This window comes from Chinchilla lanigera, unplaced genomic scaffold, assembly GCF_000276665.1.
Source record: "Chinchilla lanigera isolate Chin_1 unplaced genomic scaffold, ChiLan1.0 scaffold00042, whole genome shotgun sequence".
NCBI lineage: Eukaryota > Metazoa > Chordata > Mammalia > Rodentia > Chinchillidae > Chinchilla > Chinchilla lanigera.
The window spans coordinates 9,710,681-9,725,336 of record NW_004955443.1 but is presented as its reverse complement, the minus strand read 5'-3'; the positions used below and the strand labels follow the sequence as shown (position 1 = coordinate 9,725,336).

Below are 14,656 nucleotides of genomic sequence, written 5' to 3'. Positions count from 1 at the left end.
ATATTCAAGCATGTTTATCCCATCTTTGAGTTTGTTTCATTTGCACCATTTTTATCCGGAGAAGGAGGAAACTGTCGAGCTACAGAGCAGCCTCCATAACGCATGGTACTGACTAGAATTAGTGAAGGGGATAGAAAAGGAAAATATCTTTTCAAAATTAGAAGTGGGCACAGTAAAGACACAACTGAAAGAAAACTGCAGAAGGCAAAGCTGATAAAATAAGTGGATGGTATGTATCGTTCCTGGCAGGTGTGCTGTCAGTGAGGTGCCGAACAGCTGTGGCAATGGCAGGGCGCACAGCAGATCTGGAACTGAATCCCAGAGTGACTTAACCTGCTCATCTTTCAATGCAGCGTCTAAGCCAGAGCTGGTAACAGCTTACATGTCTGAGATGGCGCTCAGAGAAAAATATGCAGAGTTGTATTTGCTTCCCAGCTGTAAGTTTAACAGGAGCGCAAATACATATCTGAGTCCTTTAAGGACGCACATTTTAGTGCAGTTTTTATTGTAGGTTAATTATAGATCTTCTCCCTAAGGAAATGTTTTCCAGAAAGCTAGTTCTCTTTCCTCAAGTGCAGCAAAGTGTCGTGCCAGAAGCTTCCTGGGAAGCCAATTCACCCCACAGTATTCCAGATTCCATCTTTGGTTGTGCATTGAAGCTAAGAGGAATAAATTTCGTAGGTACTCAACATACCCATCTATCTCATGCCTCCTTGCTTTGGCTTATGCTGTGCTCTCCATCTGCAGTGTTTTCCATCTGGCTTTTCCCTTGCTTTGCCTTCTGGCATCCACCCCTTCCATAGACTTCTCCTGTGGTTTCACGTTGTGCCACTCTCGTCCTTGTCCACTGCCCTGAAGCTACACTGTTGCTTTTGGCTCTCCAAATAGTCCAGGCTTTTCCACTTAGGAATTTTGCCCTGCTTTTGTGGGGTGCCAGGGACATTCGCTGCCACGTGTGTACTTTCTGTGTGTGCGTGGTACTGAGGTCTGAACCTACAGAACCCTGAGCTACACCACCAGCTCACTCATTGTTCATTCATTCGTCCATCCATTCATGTACATTTTGAAACAGGTCTTGCTAAGTTGCTCTTGCTCAGTTAGAACTTGCTATTTTCCTGCCTCCCCCTCTCAAGTAGCTGGAGGCACACACCACCATACATGGTTTATCTGCACCCCTTATCTTCGTGTATGGCTTTCTTTTTGTCCCTGGAGTCCCTACTGAAAAGTCACTTCTAGAGTGCTTGCTTGATGACTCAATGTCAAGCCCCCACTTAGTTACTCTCACAGACGTTGTACTGTTTTAGATCCTTGGGTAGCATGTGTATAAGGTATTGTTCTTCTTCACCTATGCATTCACTTGCTTTCTGTGTTTTCTCCCATTGGATTGCAAGTGCCACAAGAACAGGGGCCTAGAATAGTGCCAGGTCCATAACATTCCACAGAAATGTATTGAATGAATAGATGCTGGCACAAAAATAAATAAATAAATGAAGATTCAACCCAAACATTACCTCCTTAAGAACTCTTCTGGGTTCCCCTGCTCTGTCCAGGACGTGTCATATACCCTCCTTGTTGCTCCCATAAAATCCTATGCATCATTAATCATTCATTAACCCAGTAAAAAAGAACATATTGAGCACTGACCGCATGCCATCAGCATTCTGGTGCTGGGAAACAGAAGCAACCCACACAGATACTCTGCCGAGGATGGTTAAGACAGGCAAGTTATAAACAGGTACATTCCAGCAGTAGTAGATGTATTTTATTGAAAAACGATTGTATGAAAAGTAAAGCAGGGTAAGGTGGGACAGAGAATGCCAGGTGGTCAGTAAAGGATTTGATTTCTTTTGAGCAGCAGCCGAAAGACAGTGACAGCACAAATCATGGCACTGCCAAGTGGAGAGGGAGAGCAGACACAGGAAGCAAGGCGAAGGTCCAAGGTGGAATTGAGCTTAGAGTATTGTAGAGAACAGTAAAGTAGCCAAATGTGAGTGAAGTAGGGAAGATAATTAGAGTTGTTAGAGAAGTCAGGTCATAAGAGACCCTATGGACATAAACTTTTACTAAGCAGAGAGCGTGGCATGATATGACTTACCTTTAAGAAGTATTGTGAGTAGAATGGAAGAGGGAGGGAAAGTAGAAATGAGAAGTAACCATGGCAGGTTTAGTGTGAGCAGTGGAGAGAATAAGATGTCATATGCTTAGGAATCATCTCCCCCCTATGTTTAAGGACTTCAGTTGTCTGATTCAATTTATCCCACTGGTCAGACGGGAGCTGGCACATAGTAAGCCCTTCAGGAAAATCTTTACTGAACTAGATTAATAGAATGTGGAGTTACGCCTTTGTCTGTTTGCCTATTTGGCAGGATATTTTGGAGAATGCCTTCATTTTTTGATTTAAACTAGGAGAGTTCATGAAACTGCACCAGACTGATTATGTGAACTCAATTAAGTAGCATGTGATCCATAGAGAGAGTGACTGCTCAGAGATGGAAAGAACACCAAGCTCTCTCAAGGCAAAGAGCACACATGGCTTCAGAAAAACATACGGCATTTAAGCAATGTGTGCTGGCTTACCAGTGTTCCTTCAGTGCCTCGGCTATCGTGAAAAGGACAAAAAGCAAGAACAAGGGAAATGAGTTGGCCAAGAAAAAACCCAGTTAAGGTGGGGATCTCTGAGGGGAGTATTTAACTGATCTGAGTGCTTAGGGGACCTCCAGTGTAAAAACAGTTTCCATTTGAGGCCAGCCAGTCTGTCAGCTTGAGGTCGCTCTTGAGTACCTTTGGATAGGCAGCTTCATTTGTGGACTACTGTAATGTCTGTCTTTCATCCTCTTAGACACCAAAATTCATAAACTTTCATTTTCTTCGCCTCTAACACCCATCAAATCCCAAAAACCTGCCAGCTCTACCTCTTCAGATACTTCTCCAATCTCCGCCATTTGTTCAAGCCTATTTTATTGCTATCTTGACTATTGGCATGGACACCCGGTTTGCCTTCTCTTCCTTCGCCTCCCTAAAACCTTCCCACTTTACCCACTCGCAGCGTCACTCCACAGCGTCACTCCAGTGACCACTTTGAAACACAAATCTGACTTTCATCTACACTCTACATTTTTATCTACAGTTGATACTTCTCAGAATGGCAGGAAAATTTCTATTTTCTGCCCCTGTCTACCTTTGAGGTCTTGTGGATCACCCTCCCCCACTGACAACATTTTCTAGCCTTTGGGAATATACTCATTTCCCCAGATACATTCTTCCTTTACCCTGAGTCCTAAAACTCATGATCCCCTGTGACTGGGTACGCTTAAATTCCCCCTGGCACCAGGCAAATGAGTAGAAAAAATATTCATTCTTTAAGAAACAGTGACCATTCTTCTTTGAGGTTCCACAGTGTTTCACTCATAAGTTTCAGTGGCATATTAATTTGCTTTGATTACTTTTTAAATGCCCTGTGCCATTAACTAAGATCTTTCAGAAGTCAGCAATTGTATTATCATATCTTGATATCAGCAGCATCTTGTGTAGTACTGGCTTACAGTAGAAACACATGCTGGTGATTCATGAGTCAGTGGTTCTCATATCTGTTTAACTGAACTGAATTTATTGATTAAATGAATAAGATATAGAAGCAGAAAAACTAGATCAGAATTATTCTAGAGAAATATAAGGCAAGTCAGAAATACAACACATAAATATACAATTTAAAATTTCCTATTATCACATATTAAAAAGTAAAAGGAACTTAAAATTTAATATTTTATCTTAACCAATATGTCCAAAACATGTACTAGATTGAAATGATACTAATGAAATATTTTACATCCTGTGTTCATCCTGTGTTTCAATGTTGAGTGTGTAATTTATACTGGTAACCTATCCCAATTTGGACTGGCTCCACCACTGCCTGTGGCCAGGACCTCCCAGACCAAACCATGTGTGTATAGATAGTGGTGGAATCCACATAGTGTCATTCTGAGGGACACAGCCTGACTGCCCAGTGCCAGGGACCTGGCTGGGAGCAGTGGGGACCTTAGGTAAGGAGCTATGGAGAGGAAATTCATTTGTACATGTAAAAAATTACAGTGAATAATTTGCCACCTGTTAAAACAGTAACTTTTTCTTTTGTTTGATCATTTTTAGACACTGTGTTAATAGGGTGCATAAGTTGAAATATTTAGTGGAACTTTCAGAAGTGCTGTGGAATCACAACTCAGTGGCCCTCATACCTGAGGCAAGGAAACTAGAACTGCAACCACCAATTCTCCTGCTTACTGTGTTTATCCTTGGCATGACTGAAATCAAGACAAGTGCAAGATGGAAACCAGAACTGCTCTTAGTTCTAAATCTTATTCAATAGCCCTTGTCGTAGTGGATACCATTTGTTACCTTTTGCGTATTTGCTAAAAAAAAAAAAATTAGCTTTCAGAAATAATTTTCCCCATATGCCTTTGCAAATAAGTGTGGCAATTAGGTCTCCCAAGGAGAATCCTCTCTTATGCCAGCTGCAGCCCTTTTCCTTCTCTGTCAGGCCAGGCTTGTTTCACAGGCTGTAGGGAAGTTTCTCAGTGAAGCCAGCTTCTTCCAGCAGAAGATCTTGCCCACACCTGCTTTCTGTTTCAGAATGACATTGTGATGACAGCCAAAGGCACCTAAGGGATGGATGCTTGTCCTTGGCAAAAGCGCCTCAAAACCCCAGGGATCTGGGTGCGGTCCTGACTTCTATGCTGGGATCCCAGCTCCCTATTTTTCCTCCAGTAGCACAGATCCAGGCCTGTGCCCCTAGTTTTCTCCCTCTTTGGCCTGCAGTCAGAACATTACCTCTTTAAGTCCTTGTCTGTACATAGTCACCCCGTGTCAGTATCACTAGCTCTCTCCCCTCCATAATTCCAAGGACATAATTCTAGGTTTTGAATGTTAGAATATCAGAAAGCGAATTCAGCCCTCTTTCCCTTTTCCTGGTTTCCCAACTGCTGCTGTTGCCTAGTTTTGAAGACTTTCCGACTTTTTCATCATACTCTGTTCTTCCACCCTTTACACCAGAGAACCAACCTGCTGCTGTTCCCATGGATTCATCGACCACAGTGTATCTTAGAAGCACATTTTTTCCTTTGCATTTCATAAGTCTGTCTGTGCTCAGATTTCTGTTTCTTAGTAGCTGAATGGCTATGGTAACCTTTTTCGGGTCTCTCCTTGCCCTTGCTGTTTTTTTGTTCTGGTCCAGACTGTACACAGCTGCTCAATTTTCCTCGAAATAGTACTTACTAGATTTCATTGATTCCAACATGCATGGCTTTTCACATTTTCTTACACCTCTAAAATTAGGATTCATCTTCTGAATAAATGGTGTGGCACCATGTAATAGGCAGTGCATTTCTTTTTTAGTGATACATACAATATGGGAGCAGTCTGCACTGATGCTATTTTAGATTCAGCACAATGCAGCATATTATATCACTTGCAGCATTTAATAGAAACAGCATGGGTTTTTCTGTATATATATGAATATTCTAAGGCTCAATCCTGAACTTGAAGATTGCCAGTCCTATGATGGCAGACACATTTCTTTACCCTTTTCATACATAGAAGATTTCTATGTAATATGAATACATTAGTGATTATCTTCCAGAGTTGTAAAAATTAAATGGGATGACATAAAATGCCTGGCACAGAATGCACCCAACCAAGGTTAGATTTTTTTTGTCTTTCATCTTTTTAGGTAGTTGTCATCATAAGGAACTGGTACCAATGAAATTATGCATATGTATTTTACTTTTGGCTTTCTAAATATAACAAAAGGTTTTCGCTCTGGTCGTTCCAAGGCATCATATATCTGAGGGGTGTTAGTGTCTGGTACACAAGGAATTTGAATGGGAAGAATATTCAGGAAATATTTATTGGTTCACCTGTAAGAAGGGATTATGCAGCAAGATAAGAACTGGAAGATTGGGACTTGTTGTCCATCTGTACTGCTGTAACAGAACACCCGAGACTGAAAAATTTATAAAAGAACAGAAACTTTATTTTCTTGCCATTCTTGAGACTGGAAAGTTCAAAATCAAGGTGCCAGCAGGTTTAGTGCCTGTGGAGAGGCCAGTCTCTGTCTCCTACATGGCACCATAAACACTGCATCCTGCAGAGGGGAGAGCACTGCATCTTCACAGGTCAAAGAGCGGAAATGGGCGAACTTCCCCTCCCCTTTTTTTACAGCGCCATTAACTCATTCATGAAAGCAGAGCCTTCATGAACTAAACACCTCCCCAAAAGCCTCTTCTCCCAAGAGTGTCAAATCAGAGACTAAATTTCCAACATGTGAATTTGGGGGGATATATTGAAACCATGGCATAAGTCTATGAGCTTGAGAGAAGATCTTTCTAAGTTACTTAAATCACTTCTTTAGCGCTTCAGTCAGTCCTGTAGGCCTTTGCTCCTGGAGATAAATATGCAGAGAAAAGCGTACAGTTTGTGAACATGGAAGAGCCTGACCCTGTCTCATTTGTTTCTGTGTGAATGGGAGGGTACTCAGAAAGCAGAGTTCAACAGGTCTTCTGCCCTGTTTCCTGCCTCTGAGCTTTGGTGCTTTAGCTAAGTGAAAATAAGCAGGTAGATATGGAACACTAAGGGCAGCTTGCCTCTGCTGTCTGCATAGGACTCCAGAAAGAAATGGCCTTTCAACGGCCCCTCCTCCCTCAAGCAGCCAGAGCATAGCCACATGACATCATGGCATCAGAAGACCATGGGTTTTAACACCTAAGCTGTGCTAGGTATCTGCGTCCCATGTGCTGAGTTGAGAGTTACTCTAGCTCTGAGGTCAGAGGAGAGGAGCACACAAAAGGACCAGGATGAATAAGATGGGTGAAGCGTGCACCAAAGGCTCAGGGCTCTTCATCCATGCAGAGAGGTTGGGCTGGATCAGCCCCAGATCACCAGGCTGCGACCAAGCTGAGAGTGGATGGGTCAAACCACCTCTTACCGTGCCCTGACTGTCAGCAGCCAGGGAAGAAGTTGGCATCACCTGGGGCTGTGTCCAGGAATTCCATTTGCCCCTTTCAGAATATAAGGTCACTGGATATAATCTTAGGGAAAAGACCCAGGAAAATGAGGAAAACGTGCCTTTTTAGACAGTTGACATCTACATTGCTAAGTAAAAGACCCCTGAGAGAGACTAAGTATTAAATAAAGAGTCTGTGAGAACATTGTGAGCTAAGGCTTAAATGGGATAGAACTGAAAGTTCACTTTATCTTGCTGATCGGGGAATGGAGACTTGGAAAGGAATCTAAACCAACTCTAGAAAAAATAAGATACATTTTCTATGCACATCAGGGTCATAGGTAAAGTTAAGTTTTGTGAGATTCATATTAGCTTGTCCTCCCTAATGACGAATGAACTGAGGGCCATCACCAGTGGTACCTGTTGCGTTTCTCCTACCGTTACCTGCTTCTTTCACCGCAGACTTCTCGTTCCACCAAGCACCTTCGCCTCTTGCGTTGCACATTTGTTTTTTTCCCAACTGTCTGCCTTCTCAGCAATCTCAAAATGCGTCTTCCCTCTGAGTAACATCGCTGGCTTTTTAGCTGACAGGATTTGTTGTGAAGCCCTTGCTCTTCTCTCCACGGTTTTGGCTAACCACCCCTCTCTCGTTTTTCTGTTAATCAGTTCATCTGTTCCCCTCTCTCCGCGGGGAAATGCACATCTCTTCACTGAATCACATCATCTCACTCAAGCCAGGGCTCCAGTCTGTGTGGTCACTTTACGTTTCAGTGCTGTCTATCAAAGGTTAGAGAGTTGGTATTCTCTAAACGTGTTCTCTGAAATTATTATAAACCTGTTACAATGTTCATCCCTCATCCATGTGAGTGAGCCAGTTCATAAAAGGAGGAAGAAAGATAGAGTTGTTAACAGGCAAAGGGGAAGGTAGGTGGTCATGTCATAGTTGACCTTCATCGTTCTGGGTTGTAATATCAACTCACCATTTCTGCAGGCCTGCTTGGCTCGCCTGGGATTCTTAGAAAGCAGAATTAGGGTTTTATTTTGTACCCACAATCTTCTCCCTAATACTTCTACTAAATACAGGGTGGATACAGGGTGGAAATATTGTGTGAAGCTTCAAAATTCCCTGGAAGTTTTACATTTTACTGAGCATTAATTTCTGCTAAATTGTGGCTGATTACCCCTACTAGTAGAAATCATCCAAAAGGATTAACTCTTCGATAAACAGAATGGGGAAAAGTTCCCAATTTTCAAGCGATATGCAAGTATTCGAGCTGAACAGTCACCACAAAGCATTTCTCAAATTCAGAATGCATGGTAGCTATTTTTTCCTATCTTTGTTTTTATTTTTTATGGGGAGGGAGGCTTTTAATAAGTCTATATTGATTAAAAAGAGCACAGTCTATGAGATTTGTTTTGTCACTAATTAGATATACATCCTTGAAACAGTTAATCTCCATGTTCTCATCTATAAAGTAAAGCATTTCTTGTACCTAAACTTTAGGTTTCCCTCCAGCTTCCAAAATGTATGATATTATGACCTCACTATCTGCCCACCACATCTGTGTCACACTTCTGTCTCTGCAACATTGCTGTGCGTATTAGAAAGATTCTCTTAGCCTCTGTGGAAAACAGTCTGCTATGTAGATACTCTTCAAGGCTGGACACGTATGTTACCTCCTTAGAGACATCTACTGCAGATTGCCAGGTGTACATGTAGGTTTTCGGTCCTTGGAGCTTAATTCATTTATTCATGCATACTTACTGAGCCTCTGCCTTGCACCAGGCAGTTATGAGTCTAGTGAAATCACAGTGTCGAGACAGTCTCTGTCCTCATGGAGCTTATAGTCCCGCAGAGTACAGTCATACGCTATCAGGGACCCCTGCATTGAGTCCCTCATCTCCTGCAAATGTTGTAGTGCACTGCAAAAAGAAAGCACAAGAAACAAAATGGCAATGCAACAGGGCTCTGGGATGGACAGTTGTTCACAGAGAGCAAAAGGCCACAAGGCAGCCAGAATTTCAATATTTATTGATCACATCACATTGAGGAAAGTGGTGAGGGGATTATGCCTGAATGTACGGGATAAGTGGGTAGGCAAGCAAGGCTTGTAAAAGAGGGAACAGAGCATTTTTGCAAGAATGACACAAAAAGCAATAAGCAAACTATAGCTTTTCTAGGTGAAGCTTTTTACTGCTGCTACTACATTACTTTAAAGATCTTTGTCATCCTCAGTAGGTCTTATCTTCCCTGTGAGCGCCACAGCATCCTAGCTGTGGGGCATCCACCGTAACCAGAAGAAAGTGGGACATTTCTTTGTTCCAGGGGAGTTTCCTTGTTCCAATCTGGCTCAAAGGGCAAGACAAGGATGATCTTGGAAATCCTCCATACTCAGTTTATAACTTGTGGTCCCCAACAATGAACCATAGTGACCAAAGTGATGATGCTACCTAGGCCATGCAGTGTGCTCTTGGCATGTGTAGTGGAGGCTGGGGTCAAACCAGCCCTCTGGGGTGATCATAAAAGCCTTCGGAAAAACCACCATCTTAGCAGAACCCTCAGGATCATTGGCAGCAGGGCCAGGACAAGAAAACTATTCCAAGCAGAAGGAACAATTTTCATAGGAAAATTTGGAAGAGAACTTTAACTTTACATAGAACTTACTACCTGCAAGCCATTCATTCTAAATCACTGATGCTGAACCTTTTAGAACTTTCAATGATACAAACAACCCTCTGCAGCACATGTGCCATATGTCCACCACCACTGTTCTAAATGCTCCATGCACATTCATTTGTTTAATCCTTGCTATTAACTTAAGCGATAAACTCCATCTTTCTCATTTTATTAAGTGGAGAAACTTAGAAATACAGAAGTAGATAACCACTGAAGATCCCCCTACACATAAGTGGTAGAATCAGTATTTGAGCCATGGTAGCTTGGCTTATGTTCATGTACTTGATCACTGTTCATCCACACATTGGTGAAAACTTATATATGTCTGTGTGTATGTACATATGTGTTCATATATAAGTATGTATGTTTCAGTGTATGCTGTTGTACATATATGTGTCTTATATACATACACATGAAAGTGTTCACAGCCAGAGCATGAAAGAAAAATATGCTATGAAATGTTGGACAGTCAGACAAGGACTGGATCACAGAAAAGCTCAGAAATCAAGCCATGGGCTCTAGATGCTATCTTCAGAATATTAGGAAGCTTAAGCAGAGAACATGCTATAAAATAGTTTCATAAACTTAAGATTTAATAAGGTGCTCTTTGTAGGGGTATTGTTTGTTTGTGGCCAAGTGATCTGCCACTGAGGAGAGCTGGGACCCACTTGCAGCCTGGTTAAACTTCCTTTATGCAGTCTATGTGGCAGCTTATGCTCTGTTCAGGACACAAATGCAGCAGCTCCCATCCAGCCATCCCAGAAATGCCCGGTCTCTTCTCCCCGTCTGCATCCACAGTGAGCCCCGACAGCCAGGTTCTACCATACTTTCTGGTTGTGTTCTCACCGCATGTGACCATTAGGGCTGTCTGGAGACTAAATCTTTCAGGACACAGGTCAAGTGTGAGCCATGAGTTTCTTCATGAAGCTTTGGATGAATCATCATCTGACCTCATACTGTTGCACTCTTTCTTTCTGCTGATCCTGTATGGGGACAGCCCGGGGCTCACAGTGGGCTTGATTTAGGACCTGGGTTTGCTTGGGGCTTTTTTGTAGACTTGACTCATTTGGTCATGCTCCCATGTAACTCTTGGCCATGCATCTCCTGACCAAGAAAATAATTGCGGGTGACATACAGTCAGTACATGCAATAGTTCTAGGAAAGTGCACCCATCGGTGACCTGGCTTGGAGGCTGTCTTGTGACCAGTGCTTCTGAGTTCAGTCACTCTCCACAGAGACAGTTACCATAGCTGTACACCATAGCTTACTATTGGTGAACAGTGTCCCATAAGGCTAGCCTGAGCTTGAAGACTTTTCCCTGCTTACTTTCTCCTGTGAGACAACCGTTGTGCTAAAAGCAATTCTGATGAGTGCGGTCTTCACCACTGTGACTTTGGAAAGCTATGTCCTTGACACAGTGTTAGTACTGTTCAGAAATTTTTCAACCCATTTTTGTATTCTTTTGGATATTTTTATTGATGGCGGGGGGTAGTCCTTTTTAGAATACATCTTGTTTTTTGGAAAACAGATCTTTTAAAGCCATATTGTATATATGGAAAGGGCAGAAAGGCTGTGGAAATACTATTTTTTTAATCCAAACTAATTTAAACTATGAAATGACGAGGTTTTTTTTTTTTAAATGAAAAGATTATTTCTAAAGGGAAAAGCAACGGCAGAGCCAGTGGAATGAGTATAGAGCCTCCCATCATAATAACTTAGAGGAGCCTGCCTGTCAGTACTCGATTTGTTTTAAAATATATACATCAGTCCCCAGGTGTGGTGGTTGGTGTAATGCCAGCATTTGAAAGGCTGAAGCAACAGGATCACCCTGAGTTTGAAGCCAGCCTAAGGCCAGTCTGAACTACACAGCAAGACCCTGGCTCAAAAAAAAACTAAATAAAATATTTTATTTATATTTAATGGTGTCCAATAGTGTGAGCTACTTTAGAAAGAAATCATTCTGGAGAATATTTATGTCCAAAGGCTCATTCCACAGAAGTGATAGTGTAAAGGCTATTATGAATTCAAACTTGACTGCCTCCTTTTTTGTTTTATTTCTTACAAGTTGCTTTACTGTTATGTGATCTTGTTGTTTAAGTGATTCCATTTTATTGCAAGGGGTAATATTTGTTAGGGCTTTAGTTGCTGTTTTTTGCTTTCAGATCAATTCAATGCATTATAATAAGCATGATAAATTAGCTTCCTTAAGAAATTTTTAAAACAAGTGAGATGGTTTAAAGTAAAAAAAGATAAAATCAAATTACTTTCCTGAGCTTTTATACTTAAATGATGAAATAAGTAAAGACACATAAAATGTACTGTCAACAAGTTAGTATTCCAATAAATTGTAAATTAGATTCCAGTGTCTGCAGTGCCTGGACATTAGGCTAAAAGCTAAACTTAATTTTTTTAAGTATATAATAAATCTTGAGCACTTTAGGTTCTGAGTGATTTTTGCCACCTATTGATCATGTAGATATATGGAATATCTGTCCACCCAAAATGGTGTTTTGTATTGCACATGTTTGATGTTACATTTATTTCTTCCTTATCTTCATGGCTGCTTGATTGTATCTTTTTATGTAACTTTTCTGCCCAAAAAGACACATGGAAAGGGCAGTTTAATGAAGCAAATCCAGAGGCAGAGAATATTTAAACAAAGCTACTGAAGAAAGACATTCAGTTTTGAAGGCCTAGAAGAGGGCAGTAGTGACCAAAGCTGTAAGAAGATAATAGATCGGGGCTGGGGATTTAGCTCAGCGGCAAAAGCGCCTGGCTGGCAAGTGCAAGGTCGTGAGTTCGGTTCCCGGTACCGGAGAAAAAAAAAAAAAAAAAAAAGAAGATAATAGATCAAAAACCATGCCAAAAAATGCCCAAGCCCAGCATGGTGATGCATGCCTGTAATCCCAGAACTCTGGGAAACTAACACAGGAGAAATGCAAGTTCTAGCCTAGCCTGGGCAACTTAGTGACTTGCCAAAACCCTGTCTCAAAATATAAATAAATAAACAAACAAACAAACAGTATAGCTTAATGGTAGCAGATTTCTGTGTCCAATCTCCAGTACTGAACAAAAAGCAAAACAAACAAAATGACTCCTGTAGGTGGCATTCTCTGTTACTGGCCCAGTGAATAGGTAGGATCTGTTTGGATTATCAATATATAATGTTATAATATCTCTTTCTATTTCAAGTTACAGTTATCTTTTATAAACTGTTTTGTCTGATTTTTGTGTTACCATTATGACTTTCTTATGGTTGCTATTTGCATGATACATCTTTCTCCATCCTTTTACTTTTAACCTATTTATATATTTAAGTTTAAAATATTCTCCTCTACACAGCATTAAGTTGACTCTTGTTCTTATCCAGACTGACAGTCTCTGACTTTGACTGCATTGTTTCAACCATTCACCTTTAATAGTATTATTGACGTAGTTGGATTTACATCTTCTGTTTTACTTTTATCTTTGTTTCATGTCATTGTGTTCCTTTTGTTTTCTCCTACCACTTTTTTTTTGCACTAAGTGAATATTTCCTAGTGTAACATTTTAATTTCTGTAATGATTTTTCTTATATTATTTTCAATTATCTTCTTAGTAGTTATTTTAGGGTATATACATTTTAATTCATGTAAATCTACTTACGATTTATACTAACTTATTTCCAGAAAGCTACAGAAAGATTACTTTTATGTAGGTAGTTATATTCCCTTCTCCCTTTTTGTGGTTTTAGTGTTATGCATGTTATATCTATATATTTTAGACATCCAATGGTATGCTGTCATAATTACTTTATATAATTTTATATTTGTTTTCAGTGAAGCTAAGGATACCAAGTACCTATTCATAGCTTTTGTTGTGAATCTTCACATTTGCTTTTTTCTTCATTTGTTTTAATAAGACATCCCTCAACAATAGCACACTGCTTAACAAGATATGTTCTGAGAACTGTGTTGTTTGGTGATTTTGTCATCATTTGATCATCATAGAATCTACTTGTACAAACTAAAATGGCTGTACGTTCCTAGGTTATGACATCGTATGAGACCATCCCATTGTGATCTCTCGTTGAAATGTCATTGTGCAGTGCACGACTGTACACCCAAACAGTGCAGTCAGAAAGATAGAGACAAGGCTCTGTACAGGATGTTGAGATTGTGCATAACACAATGGTTCATGTGGCAGTCAGCTTGTATGTTTATTTTAACATTTTATTGACAGAGGGCCAAAAATGTCTTTTTTATAAAGATTTTGAGGATGTTTGTGATAGCTTTCTGGTGGTTGGAAATAACATTGCCCCAAAGGCAGAACGTTCCTTTCTTTTGGTAGCAGGAATTAAACTCAGGACCTTGCGCTTGCCAGGCAGGTGCTGTGCTGCTGAGCTATATCCCTGGCAGCAGCATTTTTCTGCATCATAAAGAAGCAGAGTGTGGTCTCTGGTGGCAGTCCCATAAGAATACAAAACTAAGAGGCTGTGCAGCGCTCTGACCTCCACGCAGCCAACAGAGACTTGCAAATGAGAACAGTAGGTTTGATTCCAGTGGCCACTTCTGAACAAGCCTGGTGCTCTGTAACATCCAACTGGCCTCAGCCGCTTACTTTTCCCAGACAAACCATCACAGGATATGGCCTTCTCTGTGGGCATTCGACAGGGTAGGGAGAAAATCCTGGCCTGACTCCAGCTCTCCCTTCGTGCCACAAGCCTGAATCCAGGAAGTGCAGAGAAGACAGGAAGTCCTACCATATTTGGGATTGGGCTTCACTGCAAGTGAGAGGGGGAACTGCTTGTTTCTGCCTATGAGAAAAATGGAAAGAAGGAATCTTCAAAGCTGCAGTTAGATACATTTACTTTATGCAGATAAGAGTTGAGTAAAGGGAAGAAAATGCATACTACTCTCTAAGGCACTTTTCAAAGAGCACACTTGTAAAAGTTTTTATAGACTTGCAGAACCTTCCCAATAAGTTTTTTTTTTTTTTTTTTTTTT

At 41.0% G+C, this 14,656-nt stretch overlaps 1 protein-coding gene across 1 annotated transcript in view; it reads left to right on the top strand.

The window, feature by feature from the left end:
- Nwd2 (NACHT and WD repeat domain containing 2) overlaps window positions 1–14,656 on the top strand; it is a 151,511-nt gene that overhangs the window by 57,826 nt on the left and 79,029 nt on the right. The window lies entirely within an intron of this gene.